Consider the following 19,638-nt stretch of genomic DNA (forward strand, 5'->3'; position numbering starts at 1 on the left):
CCTGATTGAACCATGTAGAGTCATTTTATACTTACTCTTGGATTCTCAGATGGCAAGGATGCTAAGAAAGCACGTTTTGGATATATGGTTTTTAACCTAATTTAATAGTGGTTAGAAAATTAAATTTTGTGAAAAAATAATCCTTAGAAAATTTCAAACATGTTCCCAAAAAGTTTTTATGTAACTTAATTTTTGTATCTATTTAAGGGAAACTTGCCATGATTCTTTTCCTGAAGTATGGAACATTTAAAAAAAAATATATATATATGCTTTTTCCATATGCTAACTTACAGTGAACAGGTCTTTTTTTTTTTTAGTTTCTAAAGGTGCAGTTCAAAAAAGGCTAGGAAGAAAGCATTTCCATATCCAGGAATAAAGCAGGCTAAATAAACAAATTCCCACTAAAAACAACCAAAATTCTCTCTAAAATAAGTAAATAAATAGTTAATAGTGCCAGTGGCTCTCACTTGTAATTCTCAATATTCAGCAGTATGAGATTTGAAAATTAGGGTTCAAAGCTAGCTGTGCAAGGAAAGTCCATGAGACTCTTTCCTCTAGTTAACCACCAAAAAGCTAGAAGTTGAAATGTGAGTGGAAAAAGCTAAGGGACTTGGCCCAAGTCCTGACTTCAAGTCCAAAAATGTCACTAAATAAGTAAGTAAACATTTTTCTTATTAGAAGCATTGCAGAGCCGATGATAGAGTAAAAAGTGAAACTGAAAAAAATTTTAAAGACAATATTAAGAACTCTGAAAGTTAAGTGAAGTTCAGAAGCTGCCTGGCACTGCAAGCATTTGCCAATTTGGCAAAGGTGAACTTTGGTTCTGAGAGCCTTTTGAGACAAGAAGGGCAGAGTCTCATGGCCCTCCTACAGTAATAGAAGTCCACCCTTAGGGCAAAGGAAAGCTGAAAGTGACAGTGCCTTCACTATGTGTAGGATCTTATAGGAAAAGTTTTCCTCCTCTTGAGAGCAAGACAGGTAGGCATGGTGGGCAATTGCTCTGAGAAGTTTCAACTGCAAGTTGGTACTGCTACAGTGTCAAAATTCATGTCATAAGCAAAACCAACTAAATCACCACCACCTGTCCTTGGCTCAGTAATTCCCCCTCTACATTTGGGGATAGACTCAGGAAGAACCAAGGCCATGAGTAGATTCTTTTCTGAACTGTGTGAAGTTGGGCAAGTTACACAAACTCTTGATCTGTAAGATGGGCTTAATACTAACACTTCTCTCTATTTGCAATCAGTGAAATGAAGTATTCACAACATGCTTGTTAAAAGTTTTTTTTTCATTTATCCATCTTCTTTTCTTCCCCCAAAATGTTTGGGGAGCTCTTGTACCAGGTCCTTTGCTAGGTCCCAGAGATGTGAAGCCAAATAAGCTATAAGTCCATTTTCAAAATATTTATTGTTTAGCAGAAAAAGCAAATAGAAACTTCCTAACTCTGATATAAAGGGTTGGTAGTACAATTAAGATCTAACCAGTGTATTGAGTCACAGCTCTGCCTGGGATGGAGTAAGGAAGGGGATACATGAATAAGGTCAAGAAGGATGAGCAGGATTTGGTCAGCTGATGAAAGTCAGGGAGATGGCTGGGAATGTAGCTTGGTGGCAGAGTGCTTATCTAGCATGCATGAAGTCCTGGGTTCAATTCCTCACTACTACATAAACAGAAAAGACAGAAGTGATGCTGTGACTCAAGTGGTAGAATGCTAGCCTTGAGCAAAAGAAACTTGGGGACAGTGCCCAGGCCTTGATTTCAAGCCCTAGGACTGGTACCAAGAAAATCAGAAAGAAGAAAAGAAAAAAAGGAAGGTAGAGAAGAAGGCAGGAAGAAAGAAAGAAAGTCAGGAAGAAAGGGATACTTTCATAAAGGGATAATGAGTATTGGCCATCTTTGTATAAGATAATGGGGTATTAGGTTCGGGGAAGGATATGAAATTGGTGCAATCACTATAGTCAGAAATCAAATCCACAATGTGATGGAATTTGAACTTTTTTTCTTCTAGATAGTGGGAGGCATTGCAAGTGAGGTTGAGAGGATTATAATTGTATTTCAGAACTACCATGCTGTCTGTGCATGTTTGAATGGGAAAGACTGAATTCTGTTATCTGGAGTAGTCTCCAGTTGAGCGGACTTAAACCCAGGTAGCAACCTTGGAATGGATAAAAGAAACAGAAACTCAGGTGATATGTAGGAAATAGAATTGAGTGAATACGGCAACACATGAACTCAAGAACCACTTATTTTACCAGATTTCTGGCTTGCGTCAATATGATGATGACTAATTGACTCATCAACCTAATTTTGAGAAAATCAAGAGGAAGATAATAGGATTTTATTTTGGTTTTACTGAGTCACCTGAGGGGCATTCTCATGGACATTTTTAGCAGAGAACTGGCAAATGGATTCTGAAATTCTGCAAAGAAATGGAGGCATGAATACTGGAAACCATTCTCAAAGCCTGAGGAATGTGCCCAGTGGCCTAAACTATTGACTTTTGTTTAATCACTGGAAAAGAATGGGCACTATACTCATCTTATTCCTTAGTATGTATTTTGAACCCAAACTGAAAATATTTCCATGGAATATTTTCCTTACTCAAGATCATCTTCATCCTTCCTGTGGATACCTAAATTTAGAAGATTGGATTTTACCAAAGTTGTCAAGGGTATGTGACAAGCAGAACATTCTATTAAAGTGTCCTGACAAGAAAATCTTGCCCCTGATACTAATTAAGTAACAAGTTTGAACAAAATATTTAACATAGAAGCTAGAGTTTCCAGATGTCAACATTTATTTCTTCTCAGATGGGAAGCAACTTTTCAGCATAAATCCTTGTTGTTTCCATTTCTTATATAATATTTTTATATTCAATAACACCTTGAAAACTTCAGACGTTTGAAATGTAGAATGATAGAGGGTTTTTTTTTGTAGGATCAAAGAGGTCCTTTACTTCAATCCTTTCAGTTTTCCAATGGAGACTCACAGACTGAAAAGACAATGCCATGCTATGACCTTTGCCTGTGATAAATGACTGATCTCCTGATCTGGGATCATTCATTCCCCTACCCTCCATCCATCCTTCCAGAAGAATCCAGTCTAGCTAAGATTTCAGAATAAATAGAAACTAAACTTCAGTTGTCCAAATGAAAGATTTTATTTATTGATGAGCTTAATGCATATCTCTGGCACTGGAGAGATAGATAAGAATAAAAAGCCAAGTATGATTAACATTCTTCCTTTGCCTTCTGGCAAGTAAGAGCAGGGAATGCCCAGTTAAATTTGGAATTTCAAGCCATGAATAATTTTGTGTTGAGCTCTTCAGCTCAAGGCTACCACCCTACCCCTGGGACTGGGCATTGTCCCTGAGCTCTTTAGTTAAGGCTACCACCCTACCCTTGAGCCAAGCCCCACTTCCTGTTTTCCAGAGGTTACTTGGAGATAAGAGTCTTGGGTCCTTTTGTGCCCAGGCTGACTTTGAACCTCCATCCTCAGATCTCAGCCTCTTAAGTAGCTAGGATTACAGGCATGAGCCACTGCAGCCCGGCACAATGAATAATTTTTAGCATAAGTTTGTCCCCTTCAATGCATGGGATATACTTATACTAAAAAGCATACTTCATTGTTTGTCTGCAACATCTATATAACTAGGAGTCCTGTATGTTATTAGCAATCTTAATATAGAACACAAACTTTTCTTTTCTTTTCTTTTCTTTGTGCAGGTATTGGGCTTGAACTCAGGACTTGGGTGCTGTCCCTGAGCTTTTTTTTCATTTGAGTCATACCTCACTTCTGGCTTTTGGGTGATTAATTAGCATTAAGTGTCTCACAGATGTTTTTGCCTGGACTGACTTCAACAGACCTTCAGATGCTATTGTTGTTAGCATACATTATAGTAGAATGGCATTTTGTTGTGATTATTCCTTAGATGGCCATAATGTACTTTAAATAAGTTCTCACCTCTATTATATTCCCTTAATCCTCTGCCATCCTCCCCATTACAAACTGTTAGATCAGTGGATTTTACCATGTTATACTAATAATCTCTGCCTCTGTCTGTCTCTGTCTCTGTCTCTGTCTCACACACATACACACACACACATCTCATCCCCCCACATATATTACATTAATCCTCTTCACATACCCCATTCCCCCAACCCTTTCATTTCCTTTTCTCTCCTCTTTACCACTCACTCCTGACAGATAGCTTCTAGGACATATTTTTAAAACACATACACATTAGAGCCTGAGTTAATACCTCTAGAGCTGATATATCACAGAATTGCACATTTCAAACCATTCTATGATCTGCTACTGTGCAGAAGTGAAGGAAGTTCCATGCTGTGCCACTCACCTCTCTTTTCCCAGCACACTGTAGTAAAATGTGAGACTACTCTTTCCCAGGGTCAGCCAGCCCAGCCTGGTGGCAGCAGGGGCGTGGGAGGGGAAGGGTGCGGGGGGTGAAGGGAGGTAGTGTCAGATGTGCTGTGTGTGCCACCTCAAGCCAGCTGTGTGCACCCCTCTTGTCTTCAATAGTGCAGATCGATTTTGTAGGCACACAGTCTGAATTCATTATGTAATCTGTGATTACAAAACCAAAGCTAGAATGTGGAACAATACAAAATCCATCACAGAAAACTGTATGAAAGGAAGATTTTGCAAGACAGTATCTTGCCTTGGCATCTGAGGCCCAGATCATTTAATGAGAGGCTGGGTACTGAAGTCTCACCCTGCAGCAGGGAGCCTCATCTCAGAAATAGAGCTGCGTACTAAGTGTGAAGAAATGCCAGCCGAGTCTCTGCATATTAGCATAGTTTGGTCACACACTCAGCAGTTGGAGGATATCTTGTTAATACAAACTATAATACTAAATTTTCAAGTCTGTCCACAGTGGCTACATGGTAACACAGCTGTGGGTCTTAGGTAGGAAATGACCTCTGGCTCAGATGTCCTTGGCTGGCAGTGGTGGCAGAGAAGGCAGCAGTGGCAGTGGAGGTAGTGAGATTTGGTAGATCCAGAGAGAAGCACCATTTAATTGACCAACATACCTGAGGGATATATGGTTTTACGGGTACAGCACTGAGAATCAGGTGGCTGGTAGCAATGCCACTTATTATGTTAAACAGACAGCTTGTATAGGGTCCTGAGGAGTAAAAGCCAAATGAAAACCAGAAGATAGGGACTGGAAATGTAGCTCAATGGTAGAACATTTGCCTAATAGACACTAGGCCCCAGATTCAATTCCCAACCATGAATAAAATAACTCTTTCCACTAATGAAAAGGAAATCCAACAATGATTGCAGTACTCTTTTTATGATATCATTTTAGAATTACAGAAAATTTACTTAAATAGCACAGGGGGTTTTCCTAAATGTTTCACATTGATTTTCCTGAGGTTAACATCTTGTATCATCACAGCCCCATGATTAAAATTCAGAATTTGACACATGGACAATAGTATGTATTAAATAAATGACAGACTCTATCATGTAGATATTTTCCCTTCACTAATACTTCTTTCCTATTCTCATTCATGTCCATTCACAGATCCTATGTTGCATTCACTTGTCCTAACTCTTAAATGGGCTCCGGCATAGACAATTCCTTAGCCTTCCTTATTTAGCATGACTTTGACACTTTTGAAGAGCACATGTCAGTTTGGAGAATGTCCACCAGTTTGAGCTTGTCCAATATTTACTCTTGATGAAGTTGAAGTCTGCTCCTTTTTGGCAAGCATGCCTTCATCAGTTAACAATACTAGAAGTACTTACATTGTTATACCTTGACGATGGTAGCGTTGATATATCTAAACCCTGATTACAAAATTACAGTAATGCCTGGGATTTCTTCACTGTAAAATTACTGTATTTCTCTTCGTAATTAGTCAGTGTAATGGGAAAAATACTTTAAGGTTATGCACATACCATGTTTTATTTTGTTTTAGTTTTCCCTCATTCACTCAGAACTTTTAGCATCTATCCATGGATCTCATCCATATCCATTATTATTGTAGTACTCTAATAACTATTTTCTACTTTCTTAAATCTTTTACATTTATTCACTGAAATTCTTTTATAAAAAAGAGCTGTCCTTTTGTGCTCATTTATTATTGATTTTGTTATTTGTTATACTTTGATGCTTAAAAAAACTAATCCAATGTCAAATTATTTCTCAAATATTTCCTTCTCTTTCTCTCATGTTCATTCTTTGTCCCCTCTTCTGTTGCCACAGCTTTGTTGGTTCTCAGACCATGTGGTTGTCATGCCTGCTAAGCCATCTGCTCTAAAGGAAAGAGAAAGTTTATGGAGAGCCGCCATTCAAAGAATGCTGCAGGGATGCCTCTTTCCCTGCTGGGGCAGAGGGCAGGCACCAGGGAGGTGCTTTCTACAGGCTGCTGTGACTCCCTTGGAATGAGAGATGAAACACCTGAGGTCCAGAGGAGGACAAGAAAGGGGTGTGTGATGTTTTAATTTGGGGTGTCAAGAGATAACCTGGAGGACTGGGAAAACGTTATTTCTGGTTGTGTCTTGAAGGCGTTTCCAGGGCACTTGATGGGGAGTACCATCCAATCAGTTAGCTGGTGGTCCAAAGAAACAGGAAATTGAAACAGGGACTGTTTTCCTGGCTCTTCCTTCAGCAGTGAAGAGAATTTACCCTGCTGCTGTCCTATCCGATCAACCTTGTAAACCCTTTTTAATATAAACATTCTACTGGTTGTGGTTGTCCAGAGAAGCCCAGCACAAGTGAATTCTCACACCAGCAAGAAAGAGGACAAAAGTGGTGCTTCAGTGTACCTGGGGTTGTGGTATCTTCCACTTGGCATTTCTCAAGTCCTATGGTTCAGGTCTGAAGTAAAGCAACCATGTACCTCAAAGACCCCAACTGCAGAAACAAACCTGGCACTTACCTGCGGTAAACTCAAGGCCACTCTATTATGACTCCCTGTTTGCCTTTATCTAGTCCTGATTTGAGCATATGAGGACAAAGTAATAGTTTGGATGAAAGGTGTGCTTTATGAATAGATGCATTTTGAAAGGTGGCAAGCAACCCCTTCTCTTCCTAGGTGCAATTTAAAGTTATCCTTTCTGTAAAGGTGAGAATCTAGATGAGACCTGGCAATTTAACCAAAACCTAAATTCAGGGAGGGAATATCAGAGCTTCGGACTTTGATCTGGGAAATGCTAGGGTGACAAGAACAAGACAAGAACCACTTCTTCTCTAAGTGGGATGTTTTTGTTTTCCTGTTTTTATTTTTTGTGGTGGTTCTGTCTGGAAAATAAACTCAGGACCTTGCACTGTCCTTAAGGTTTTGTTTGTTTGTTTTTGCTCAAGGCTAGTGCTCTACCACTTGAGCTAAAAAGCATGCCTATACTTTTGGATGTTTTTTTGGTAGATAATTGGAGATGAATGTCTCATATATTTCCTGCCAATGCTGGTTTTGAATCCTGATCCTCAGATTTCAGCCTCCTAAATAGCTAGGATTATAAGAATAAGCCACCAATGCCTGGCCTTCTTTTTCTTTTTAAAAATATATTTATTGAGCCGGGAGTTTGGCCTAGTGGTAGAGTGCTTGCCTAGCGTGCACGAAGACCTGTGTTCAATTCCTTGGTACCATATACTTATGAAAAGCCAGAAGTGGTGCTGAGGCTCAAGTGGTAGAGTTCTAGCCTTGAGAAAAATCCAAGGACAGTGCTCAGGCCCTGAGCTTAAGCCCAGGACTGGCAAAAAAAAAAAAAAGAATAAAAAATATATTTATTATTTTAGGGTATTTTTTTTTGCCAGTCCTGGGGCTTGAGCTCAAGGCCTAAGGACTGTCCTTGAACTGTCTCAAGGCTAGTGCTCTACCACTTGAGATGCTCTACCACTTGAGCGACAGCACTACTTCTGACTTTTTCTGTGTATGGGTACTGAGAAATCAAACCCAGGGCTTCATGCATGCTAGGCAAGCACTCTACCACTAGGCCACAATCCCACCCCATATATATTATTTTAAATTGGCAAATAGTGGGTGATATTTGAATCTATGTATGTAAGAAAGAAGGGTCAGATGAACAGAATTGGCATATCCATACCTTAAAGTGTCCTAGTGATTTTTTTTGGTGTGAAACTTGAACTCAGATTTTGGGGGCACTGTTCCTTAATATCTCTTTCCCTCCAACTCCTCTTGGCTAGTATTCTGCCACTTTTGGCTTTGTGGTGATTCACTGGAGATAGGATCCTGTAGACTATGTCTGGGCTAGCTTAGGACCACAGTTCTTAGATCTCAGCCTCCTGAGTAGTTAGGATTCCAGGTGTGAGCCATGGCACGTGGCATCCCAGGGATGACAGCTTGTATTTCCCAAGCACTGACAAAATGCAAGGCATTGTTATGAGCACTTGACATATTCTTTCACGAGGACTTCCAGCAGTCTCCAAGATATAGGTCTCTTACTTCTTCTCCAGATTCCACCAGGATTCAGATGTTTTGAGTCCAAAATTGTTCGTATGAAGAGACAAATCTTGTGTGTAAACCACATTTTATAATAGCACCACCAGGTCTGGGGCAACAGCCCCATCAAATATCTTAACAAGGCTGCAGCCAGCATATGTGTAGTCATGCTTACCGAGATGAAGTAAGAGCTTAGTGCTCGAGTCAGGTTTTGCCACCAAACAAATTTCCTGCCAACTTAAAAAACAATTGATTTTTCAGAGCCCTTTGGAGTTCAGAATTGCTGATAAGGGCTTATAGATCTTGAATGTTATTATTTGTGAAGTATAGATGAGAAGACAAAGATTTAGAGACATAGGAACCTTTCCAAGGTCATAGCATGAAGAGGTGGTGGGGCTTGAGCCTAGTCTGTCTGCACAGCGCCTTCCTTCCTACCTCTACTTTGACACCAGATCTTCCAGCGCCAGGAGATGGAAGTATTCAGACCCTGCCTACATCTACAGAAGGAATCATGTTTTCTTATAAATTAATAGGCCTGAGAGCATGGAAACCAAACACCAGTCCGTCTGTATAATCTTCTCATTCTTCCTTTTTTAGATTTAAATACTTTTAAAATTATTATAGAGGTGATGTTCAGAGGGGTTACAGTTACACAAGGCAGGTAATGAGTATTTGTCTTTTAGGACAATATCACCCCTTCCCTCGTTCTCTCCCAGATTTTCCCTCCTGTCCCCACCCACAAGTTGTACAGTTCATTTTCAACATGATGTCTAGTGAGTGCCACTGCTGCCTTCGTTCATCTTTGTCCCGCCATTTCTGTGCCTCTCTTACCCTCCCCCAAACAGATAAATGAACAAACAAGACAAAAAAGGACAACAGCAAAGAAAGACTGCTAGTTCTGTTTCTGCCCGTTCCTCTTTGGTTCCACTTTTACCTTGGTTCATAGCGTAGAAGAGCATCTGGCTTCTGTTCATATGGATCCTAGAGATGCTGGTTTCCCACTGAGGGCCATGCTTGCTGCTGAACTTTTTCTTTTTTTAATTGTAATTAGTAAAAGGGTTACATGATATTTGCCAGATAGAAGGTGCATTAATTCACATACATTGATACCCTTTCACATGTCTTGGTACCCATTACCCTCCCCCCCACACCCCCCACCTGTCTTGGTTTTCCCTCTGCTGCTGAACTTTTTCTTGTTCTTTTTACCTAGCCTTCCCTCAGCCTTCCCTGGCCCATTGTTTAATTCTCACAAATCCTTCCTCATCCACTGATTTCATTGATTTTAGGAATGTGATTTCCACAGTCAACTTCTGATTGAATGCTAAAGAAGTAGGATAGTTTCACATAAACATCTTCCAGCTTCATTCTAGAACTGAAAAAAAAATTGCCATTCCTGTTTTAGGCCAGAAGTGGTAGGTCACACATATAATCCCAGCAACTTGAGGACTAAAACAAGGAAATGAAGAGTTGGAGGCCAGCCCATTCTACACTAGAGACCTTGTCTTGAAAATAATTTTTAGGCCTCATTCAGGAGACGGTAGAGGACAGAAACATTTGTGTGAGCATGAGTATGTATTACTGCTATTCTGCCAAGTCCTCTGTCTCCCTGTAAGACAGAAAGAATGTGAGTACCTGGCCAGCAGCTCAGCAAGACCTCAGCTTCCAGAGAGCAGAGTGGAGCTGAAAGAGACCCTGAATGGCCCTTAAATCCGTGCATTTCAGCTCACCTATGTTCTGGTGATGGCTACTTGGCTACCTGCTCTCAAGAACAAGTTCTGTGGTTTTAATAAATTGACAGGTACATGGCTGCCTTTGTCTTTACACTTTTCCAATTAAGTATATTGACCTTCTTAAGGCAATCTTAGAACACAGCCAAACTTTGGTGGAGCAGAGCAATTGCCTGGTATTTATTCAGTTATTGGGTGGAGTCTGAGGCTGAGGAAAGAAAAAGGAATCAGAAACAAATCTATTCCCTTCTAAAATTTTATTTTCAACAGTGATCGTTCTTTTTGTGAAATCCTTTTACCCTGATGAGCTTATGAAACATGCTCTTCTTGTTCTTCACCTTATGGGAAAACAGTGCCCAGAAAGTAACTGCAGTGCTACAGATTTTCATTAAAAACTCCTGACCATGTGGATTCAAGCTCTTAATTACAAAGATCAAAAAAGACTAACATAATTTAATGCAAGGATTTTTTTTCTTTTCTTCGAAACAATAGACTTCAGTGACAGCAAGTATTCCCTAACCCAATAAAGAACCTGTGATGATACAGTCTACTAGCTGCCTTACTCAGCTGGATGTTTTTGTTTAGAGTGTGCATAGTGTGGTGGGCCTTGCCCTTCCTATCTTTTCATACCAGTGAAACACCAACAGGACTCACACATGCACCATGGCTGTTACAAGGCATCCCCTCACTCTTTCCTTGTGTGTATGCTCCAAGGGAGCTGGATATTTTCAGGCTCACAGTCCCCTCAGACCATCTCTTAGCCTTTGGTTCTAGATCATGTTTTCTGAGGCGACTACATTGTTTTGTCCTCCACATCCCCTTTGCTCTCACTATGTACATTCCCCTCCCCCCATTAGTCCCTTCTGCTGAAACTAGAGACCCTCATGGTGCCTCAAAGCTAAGAATTCAATACTCTCTCCTGGAACTTCTGCTGAGTTACACTATAGTCACTTGAAGCCAGCATGCTCCAAAGTTTACTTGTGGCCCTGAGTTGACCTTCTTTTGGTCATCAAGCATGTCCAGCCCCTTTCTACCATACCCTTAACTCTTCTTTAACCTGTTCTTTCTCCGAATCTTAAAGCCCAATGTCTGGACTGTCTCCTAAGCCACAATGTTCTGTGGTCACCTTTTGTAAGTTCATCATCCCTGAAATCCTTCCAGGAATGCTATGCTACATTCAATGCTGCTTTCTCACCATTGTCTGTAATTCCTTCCACCACCATTGTCTTAGTACAGTTTTTCCTCCTCCCTCACCTGGCTATACTCTGCCTGATGCCTACTTCTATATTCCTAGATTGTCCTTGTTCATCCCTCCTAACCTTATGCCAAACCAGATATCCAACCATGCTCTCCACTGGAGCTAATGTTCTCAAGCACAAATCTGATCTTTCCCCTCTTCCTTAAAAGTCTCCGAGTGGGGAAGGAAAAACTGGGAGAGAACAAGGGGAAAGATAGACATTGTCCAAAGAGAAAGGTACCCTTTACTTTACCTGTGTAAATGTAATCAATCTGTAGATCACCTTTATAACAAAAAGACAACTTAATAAATAAGTATATTTTTTAAGTCCCTAAGTGTAGCCTAGTACCAGTGGCTCCTGTCTTTACCATCGCTACTTGGGTAGCTGGGATTGAGAAGCTCATGACTCAAAATCAGCCTGGGCAAAAGAAATTCGTAAAACCCCTTCTCATCTGAGACCTGAGTGCCAAGACCTATGTCTATTATCCTTAGTATGATGAGAAGCCTAAAACAGGTGGATTATGGCCCAGGCAAGAATTCAGACCCAATCTCAAAAATAACCAGTACAAAAAGGGCTAAAGTGTTGACTAAGCAGTACAATACATGTCTGGCTAGTGTAAGATTGACTTCAAACCCCAGCACTGTCAAAAGAAAAAATCTCCATCTGTGCCTTTTTATTTACAAAATAAAGGTTTATCTATGTTCAAGGCCTTATTCTACCTCCATTATCTCCTGTTCTTGATTTTGTTCTCATAAGGCTCTGCACAGAGTCCCTACCTAGACTGACTTCTAAAAAAAAAAAAAAGTCAAGACAACATGTGTTGTGGTGGTGGTTTGGAGACAAAATTCTGCTGTGTTGCCTATTTTTTTCCCAATAAGCTCTGAGCTTTTATTTGCACAAAGGAAGATAGACAATATCACTTTGTCATCATAAATCTTCTGGAATAGAAAGTCAAACAATCAGATAACAAACCAACAAATCATCTATTGGAGGTGACTCTACAGATGCTTGACTTTTTTTCATTTTTAAATGTTAGTGGTGATGTATAGAGGGGTTACAGTCACATAAATCAGGTAAAAAGTACATTTCTTTTTGGACAATGTTACCCCCTGCTCACCATCTCCCAGTTTTTCTCCCTTGTCCCTACCCACAAAATGTAGTTAAATTTTCAGCAGTCTAGTGAGTATTACTGCTACATTTGTTTACCCTTTGTCCAACCATTTCTATACCCTTCCTTTTTTTTTTTTTTTTTTTTGCCAATCCTGGGTTTGAGCTCAGGGCCTGAGCACTGTCCTTGGACTTTCTCAAGGCTAGAGCTCTACCACTTGAGCCTCAGCACCACTTCTGGCTTTTACCTATGTATGTGGTACCGAGGAATCGAACCCGGGTCTTCATGCATGCTAGGCAAGCACTTTAACCACTAGGCCAAACTCCTGGCCCTCTATACCCTTCCTTATCCTTCCAAACACAGATAAGCAAAGGAGACAAAAGGAAAAGAAAACAAAAATAGCAACAAAGTAAAAAAAAAACACATGTATCCATTTCCTGGAGTTCATTTTGATAAATATTATTTTATATGATCAGATGCACATAGCTATCACGCCTTAGTCACGCCTCATTTGTAGTTACTATAATATGTCCATAAATCTACAAATAAACATACTGAAAGGTTAAAAAAAACACATGATAAATTATACAGGTCTCTGTGCACTCACACAGAGTGGAACACTTTAATCTTCATCTTCTGAGCTCAAACAGTTTTCCTGCCTTGGGAGTAAATAACTGAGACTGGGTGAGCTCCATGATGCCCAATAATGAGTGCTACTTTAAGTCACTAACTTTGTGGAAATTTGCTACATACTAAGAAAAATTGATACAGCGTGATAGGCTTGTGTTTAATTCCTGCTAATAACTGCTCATGTGATCTTGTAATTAATTCTCTGAGCCTCAGTTTCTTTATCTGTAAAATGGGGATACTTAATACCTGTTTTGTTCATGAGATGGTCTCTCTTGGGCATCTCCCCTGACCCAGTCTTCATCCACAATATGAAAATATAAATGCTCAGGTATCTGCCTTGGTGGACACTGATGACATTAGTGTAGTGTTTTTTCCAGCTGTGATAAATGATAAAGATTTATGTATGTATGTATGTATGTATTTATTTATTTATTTTTCAGTCCTGGGGCTTGAAGTCAGAGCCTGGGCACTGTCCCTGAGCTTCTTTTTTGCTCAAGGCTAGCACTCTACCATTTGAGCCACAGCGCTACTTCTGGCTTTTTCTATTTATGTGGTACTGAGGAATCAAACTCAGGGCTTCATGCATGCTAGGCAGGTACTGTACCACTACACCACATTACTAGCCCCCAATTTTATTTTTAATGTAAATGTTAATATATAGTTCAATAAACCATCTTCAAATTCCTGGCAATAGGAGGAGTATTATATGACCTAAAGATAGAAATAAAGAAGCACAGTACTTAAGACATGATGAGATTTTGTTTGATTAATTCTTCCCTGTGAAATGGCATGAAAGAGTCAGTCCCTGATAATTGGAAGAAGTAGGTGTTAAGGAATCCTGTTGGAACTATTTCCACTGTAATTTATGTATGTACATACACTGGATTATAAATAAGACCATAAATATTGACTTACTATGGGGACGTTCAGCAACTGTCTTTGGATGAAGATCCCAGGGGAAATCCTGATTACCATCCAGGGTATCCAGTCTATCCTCAGAGGTCCCTTTTAATGTCAAGTTTGAAGCTCAGCTGACCTGCCTCTGAACAAGATGGTATAGAATGCCCACTCAAGGGAACAAAGCTTGGTGGAAGTGTATATTGCATCAGCTTCATCTCTATTAAATCTCTCAGTCAAGGCCAGAAAATATGCTTCCTAAGAAGCCAAGGACAAACTATACTGTCTGTGACAGTATCAACTCCAGGAAGTGTGTGTGTGTGTCTGTGTGTGTATATGTGTGTGTGTGCACTTTGGAGTGTGTAAGGTATAAGTTGCAGTGTCTAGCTACTTCTACTAATCCACTACTGCCCCTAACAGACATATTCCTAGTTCCCCCTTTTTGACTTTTTTTGGGGGGGAATGGGAGAACAGAGAGGGTCTTGCTATGATCATCAGAATCCTAGGGAGAAAAAATTCTTTCTAGGATACTCAACTGCACACCCTTTCACTGCAAGGGAAGCAGAGAGACCAGGGAGCCTGTGCAGGGAGTTGAGATGGAGCTGTCTTTGCTCGTGTAAGAAGTAGAGAAAGGAGCGGCTGCATGCTTTTAGTCTCCAAACATGCCTGGGCCTCTGACAGCCTCAGAATTCACACTCCCATGGGGTTGCCAAAGCCAAGACAGCCCTGGAAGCTGAAACTTTCACTACCTACTGTTCCAACCACTGGGCTCAGAAACAAGACCCAGAACACAGGACTCCAGGACTTGGGAGAGTCTTGGTTTAGGAAAGGCTTCCCTTTCTCCTCTATGTCCATCACTGTTATTTTATTGTCATTGTCATGGTATAAAGTAAGAAAACGGGGGAGGGGGGAGATTTTTTGTTTTGTTTTGTTTTAGCAAAGTCAAAAAGACTGCCAGGATGGTGTAGTTAGAAAAATGTCTCTCTGTAGCTAAACCTTTGGCTTCTATACTCTGTCTGATGTTCTGGGGTAGAAAAAGAAGCCTGGGAAGGAAGCAGGTACATGTGCAGGAAGCGACCTCAGGGGCCACTCCACCACCAGGCGTGTTTGGGCCACACTGCCAGTTAGGTGGGCAATAGCACGAAGATTGTTCTTCTCTGGTTCTCTCATGCAGCTGGATCAGAATGGCCTGTCCATGATGTAGGTACAGAAGGCTTCTAAGGGACTTGGACAGTCTGGATGCAGAATGTTCTTCAAAGGCCCACATGTTAGATATTGGAAAGTGGTGAAAACCTTCAATAGATGGGGCCTAGTGGGAGATTTCAAGTATTTAGGTCATGGTGAATTTCCTCAAAAGGGATTGTGGAAGGCCAGTGTCTTCCTATCTCTGCTTTGTTTCCTGGCCACCATGAGGTGAGCAACTTTGTTCTACTATGTGCTCTGTACTATGACATGTTGCCTTGCCTCAGGCCCCAGATCCCATAGGTCAATTGATTATGGGCTGAAACCTCCAGGACTGTAGGTCGAATCAATCCTATTCTCTTTAAAAGCTGATTGTCTCCAGTACTGGTTATGGTAATAGAAAACTGACTAACAGAGGGACACAGGACTTCCTGCATGGGAGTGGAGGTGAGATGCTTATGGGATGTGACAGGTGCCAGGGAGATGCGACAACCTTATTTCCCTTACATCATCCTTCCAAGAGCCAGGAGAGCCCGGGTCCAAGCTGGACTATGGAGTCAAATGGTCTTAGACAAGTTCTGCCTCTACAATGATTAGTTGTGTAGCCTTGACAAGTTTTCCTCGTCTTCCTCCTCCTCCTCCTCTTCATCTTCTTCTTCCTTCCTTCCTTCCTTCCTTCCTTTCCTCCTCCTCCTCCTCCTCCTCCTCCTCCTCTCCTTCCTTCCTTCCTTCCTTCCTTCCTTCCTTCCTTCCTTCCTTCCTCCCTTTTCTCCTCCTCCTCTTCCTCCTCCTCCTCCTCCTCCTCCTCCTCCTCCTCCTCCTCCTCCTCCTCCTCCTCCTCCTCCTCTTCTTCTTCTTCTTCTTCTTCTTCTTCTTCTTCTTCTTCTTCTTCTTCTTCCTCTTCGCTTCTGGTTCCTCCATAATAGAAATGAGGAAAATAACTACTCCTTTATGTTGTTAAAGGGTTTACATGAGACAGGGAATGTAAAACAGCACAGTGCTTGGCTTATTGGAAAGAACGCCTTAATGTTATATCACACATGTCACGAGATACTCATTTATTCATTTAGCAAGAATTCATTGAATGCTACAGCTCTGTTCAGCCATGCACTAAAATGTAAGTTTTATACTCTAGTCTCTTTTAGAATTTAACTACACTAAGGATCTTTTACCTATCAGTATTATAGAATTAACTGGTTTCTGATGCTTAAGTTATTTCTATCTTTGATTCTTTTTTTTTCTTTCAGTTGCTGGACACCTTTTCTCCTCCAAAACTCAGCTTCTTATCCACAAAACAAGAAGGATCACATCTTCCCTTAGGATTGGTGAGTTAATGAAACAACAGATCAAAGCACAATTGCTCAATCGCCTCTACACTTTGGATGGGATGAGGAATTATCAATGCCTGCCTGGTTCTTTTGGCCGTCTGGGTTCCCTTTTTTCTTTCTGATATCTCGGAACTGTTATGCTGGAAATTTCAGAAAAAGGTGCAGAGAATGGCATCAAGAGGGCTGTGGAGAGGGGGTCGGGGGAGGGAAATGGACACAAAAACATGAGAAGGGGTATCAATGTGTGAGAATTAATACACCTACTGTCTGGCAAATATAACTGTAACCCCTCTATCCATTACAATAAAAATGAGGGCTGTGGAGACTGTGAGATCTGCGGTTGGGGCCCATCAACAAATGGGGGCTCATCAATGGGCAGGTTGAGGAAACAGAAAATCTAACATTGCCTCAGTTAATGGCATGTCAGCAATACAAGGAAAACATCAGAGGAATTTGGGGAATATGTTCATTTGTATAAACCCATTTGCTCTTTAGTAGTGATCATAACTTAAAAACCATTCCAGGGCATTGTAAGTTCAAGGGCCATTTGAACACAATCCCACTTCCCTATTTCTGTCCTGATAGAGCAAAAGTTCCCACATTCTGGAAAATTTGTGCTAGAGCAATAGAAACAATTCAAGTTCTCAATTAAGAAGAGTTGGCTTCATTCATTTTCTTATTTTTGTGACTATCAGTCTATTGTCTGTTCTTGGGGTGACATCTTCCATTCCAATTTGTTAGAGCTCAGCACTCATGTTGCATAAATAACAGTCTATTCCAGAGCTGACACAGTGGGGATTTGCCTAGGAAACATTTTACCTATTTTTTTTGTGTATTTTACATTTATTGTGTGTGTATGTGTGTTTGTGAGAGAGAGAGAGAGAGGGAGAGAAAGTGAGAGCATGAGAGAATAGGTGTGTACTGGGACTTGAACTCAGGACCTGTCATTCTTCTTAGCTATTTTTTTTCTTGAGGCTAGAACTCATTTTCAGCTTTTTGGTGGGGAGTTGAAGATAAGAGTCTCTCCACTTTTCTATCCCAGCTGGCTTTCAACTGTAGTCCTCGTATCTCAGACTCCAGAGTAGGTGGGATTATAGGTGTGAATCATGGGCACCCAGTTGAACTTGCCCTCTTAAAAAACCTTTCAGCAGAAGATTTCAGGGATTTTCCTAAGCAAGCAGCCTCACCCTTCCTCTTACTTGCCTGGCTAAGCCAGTGGTATAGTCAGAAAGTGAGTCAGAACTAGAATGGGGCAGGGCACACTTGCTTCACCCCTGTCTGGAAGACTTCTGGGAAAGGTGTTACTTCTTTATAGTTTATCTGTTGACTAAACATTGCTGAAAGCTTTCAAATGATTCTCTAGTTTGGAGAAACTTGAGAGGAAGTAAGCGCTGCATAATTTAAGCAAAATTACTGTTTAGGAAATCCCATGGGGTCAATGACTTTCTCTCATCTGCTACCCCAGGATGAGGCAACTATAGTGTAGGTTACAGTGTCAGCATACAGTATTTGGGGTGTCCTCATCCTCTGCTTTGGGGTCCTGGTATTGGAATAACACACTCAACTTTGGCCAGTTGTGGCCAGCTGTTTGTCTCTTGACTTCCCTAATTGCTACCAGTTCTATCCCTGGATCTTCTTTCCTGGTGGACTCTTCACCCTGGTTGGAGGAAAGAATTACAAGCAATTACTTTTCCCTCTTAATGGAGATAAGATTTATATTCATCTTGGGGCCGGGAGTTTGGCCTAGTGGTAGAGTGCTTACCTGGCATATACGAAGACACGGGTTCGATTCCTCAATCCCACATACACAGAAAAAAAAAGCCAGAAGTTGTGCTGAGGCTCAAGTGCTAGAGCGCTAGCCTTGAGGAAGTTCAAGGACAGTGCTCAGGCCCTGAGCTCAAGCCCCATGATTGGCAAAAGAGGAAGAGGAAGAGGAAGAGGAAGAGGAAGAGGAAGAAGAAGAAGAAGAAGAAGAAGAAGAAGAAGAAGAAGAAGAAGAAGAAGAAGAAGAAGAAGCAGAAGCAGCAGCAGCAGCAGCAGCAGCAGCAGCTGCTTAGAGCCAGTGCCCAGGTCCTGAGTTCAAGTCCCAAGACTGGCAAAAAAAAAGATTTATATTAATCTAAACATCTGAGAATTTAAGGTTTATCTTTCAAGGATAAGGACAAAGAGGAAACACTCCCTCCAAAAAGAAAATAGGATCTCTGATTCTATTGAAAGTTAATTTTAGCTGGGTAAGTTTGCTCAGTCCTGTAATCCTAACTACTTAGGCAGCTGAGATCTGAGGATTCTGGTTTGAAGCCAGCTAGGGCAGGAGAGTAAGTGAGGCTCTTTTCTCTAACCACCAAAAGCTGGAAGTGGATCTGTGACTAAAATGATAGAGCTTTAGCCTAAGTGCAAAAGCTATGGGACAGTGCCAAGGCCCTGAGTTTTAAGTTCTAGTAACCTAGATTAAAAAAACAAACAAACAAACTAATCTAGCCCCAAATAATAGCATTGTTGCCAACTAGCCTTCATTTATTTTCAGGTTCCTGGTAAAAAAAAATGGCATGAATATTTCTATCAGGTAGATACGACTAAAAGCAGGTTTGGTTTCCATTTTTTTCCTTTGACAGATAGTAAGTCATGAATGTAGTCTTTAAAAATACTTGTAAATGTGCCCAGAGGTTAGTGAAAACTGAGAGTATTTGATGTAGCAAATAATACCAGCTTTGTGTGTTCTCTTGGATGTCCTTTGAGCTTGGATCCTAAGTGGAACCATTTTCTTCAATATCCTAAAAGATTATATAAAACAAAAGGAAGAGAGGCTTGTATAACCTAGAAAACTAATACTTTCAAGCAAATAAAGGTACTTATCATGATCTGTAGGTAAGTGTACACTCAGAAAAGAAAATCTCAGCGGAACTAAAATAGTTGGGATAAAGTTCAGACCTTTGAATATTACCAATCAGGAGAGAAGGCCTTTGATAAACCTGCAGGGACAGACCTTTGAATATTACCAATCAAGAGAAGAAGGCCTTTGATAAACCTGCAGGGATTATTGCCTATAATGTATGCCCCTTCCTATGAGATGTGGTTAGCAGACCCCAGTTTCCAGAC

General features: G+C 40.8%; 1 long non-coding RNA gene across 3 annotated transcripts in view; it reads left to right on the forward strand.

Annotated features, from left to right (window-relative positions):
• LOC150059078 (uncharacterized) overlaps positions 1-17,197 on the forward strand; it is a 70,559-nt gene extending 53,362 nt beyond the window's left edge. For all 3 annotated transcript variants that reach the window (XR_016536676.1, XR_016536678.1, XR_016536677.1), the window contains exons 4-5: positions 6,236-6,458; positions 16,462-17,197. This is a non-coding gene — a long non-coding RNA (uncharacterized LOC150059078). The remainder of the gene's footprint in view (positions 1-6,235; positions 6,459-16,461) is intronic.
• The last annotated feature ends 2,441 nt before the right edge of the window (positions 17,198-19,638 follow it).

The sequence above is a fragment of the Megascapheus bottae genome, chromosome 9, assembly GCF_031878675.1.
Source record: "Megascapheus bottae isolate mThoBot1 chromosome 9, mThoBot2.hap1, whole genome shotgun sequence".
Classification (NCBI taxonomy): domain Eukaryota; kingdom Metazoa; phylum Chordata; class Mammalia; order Rodentia; family Geomyidae; genus Megascapheus; species Megascapheus bottae.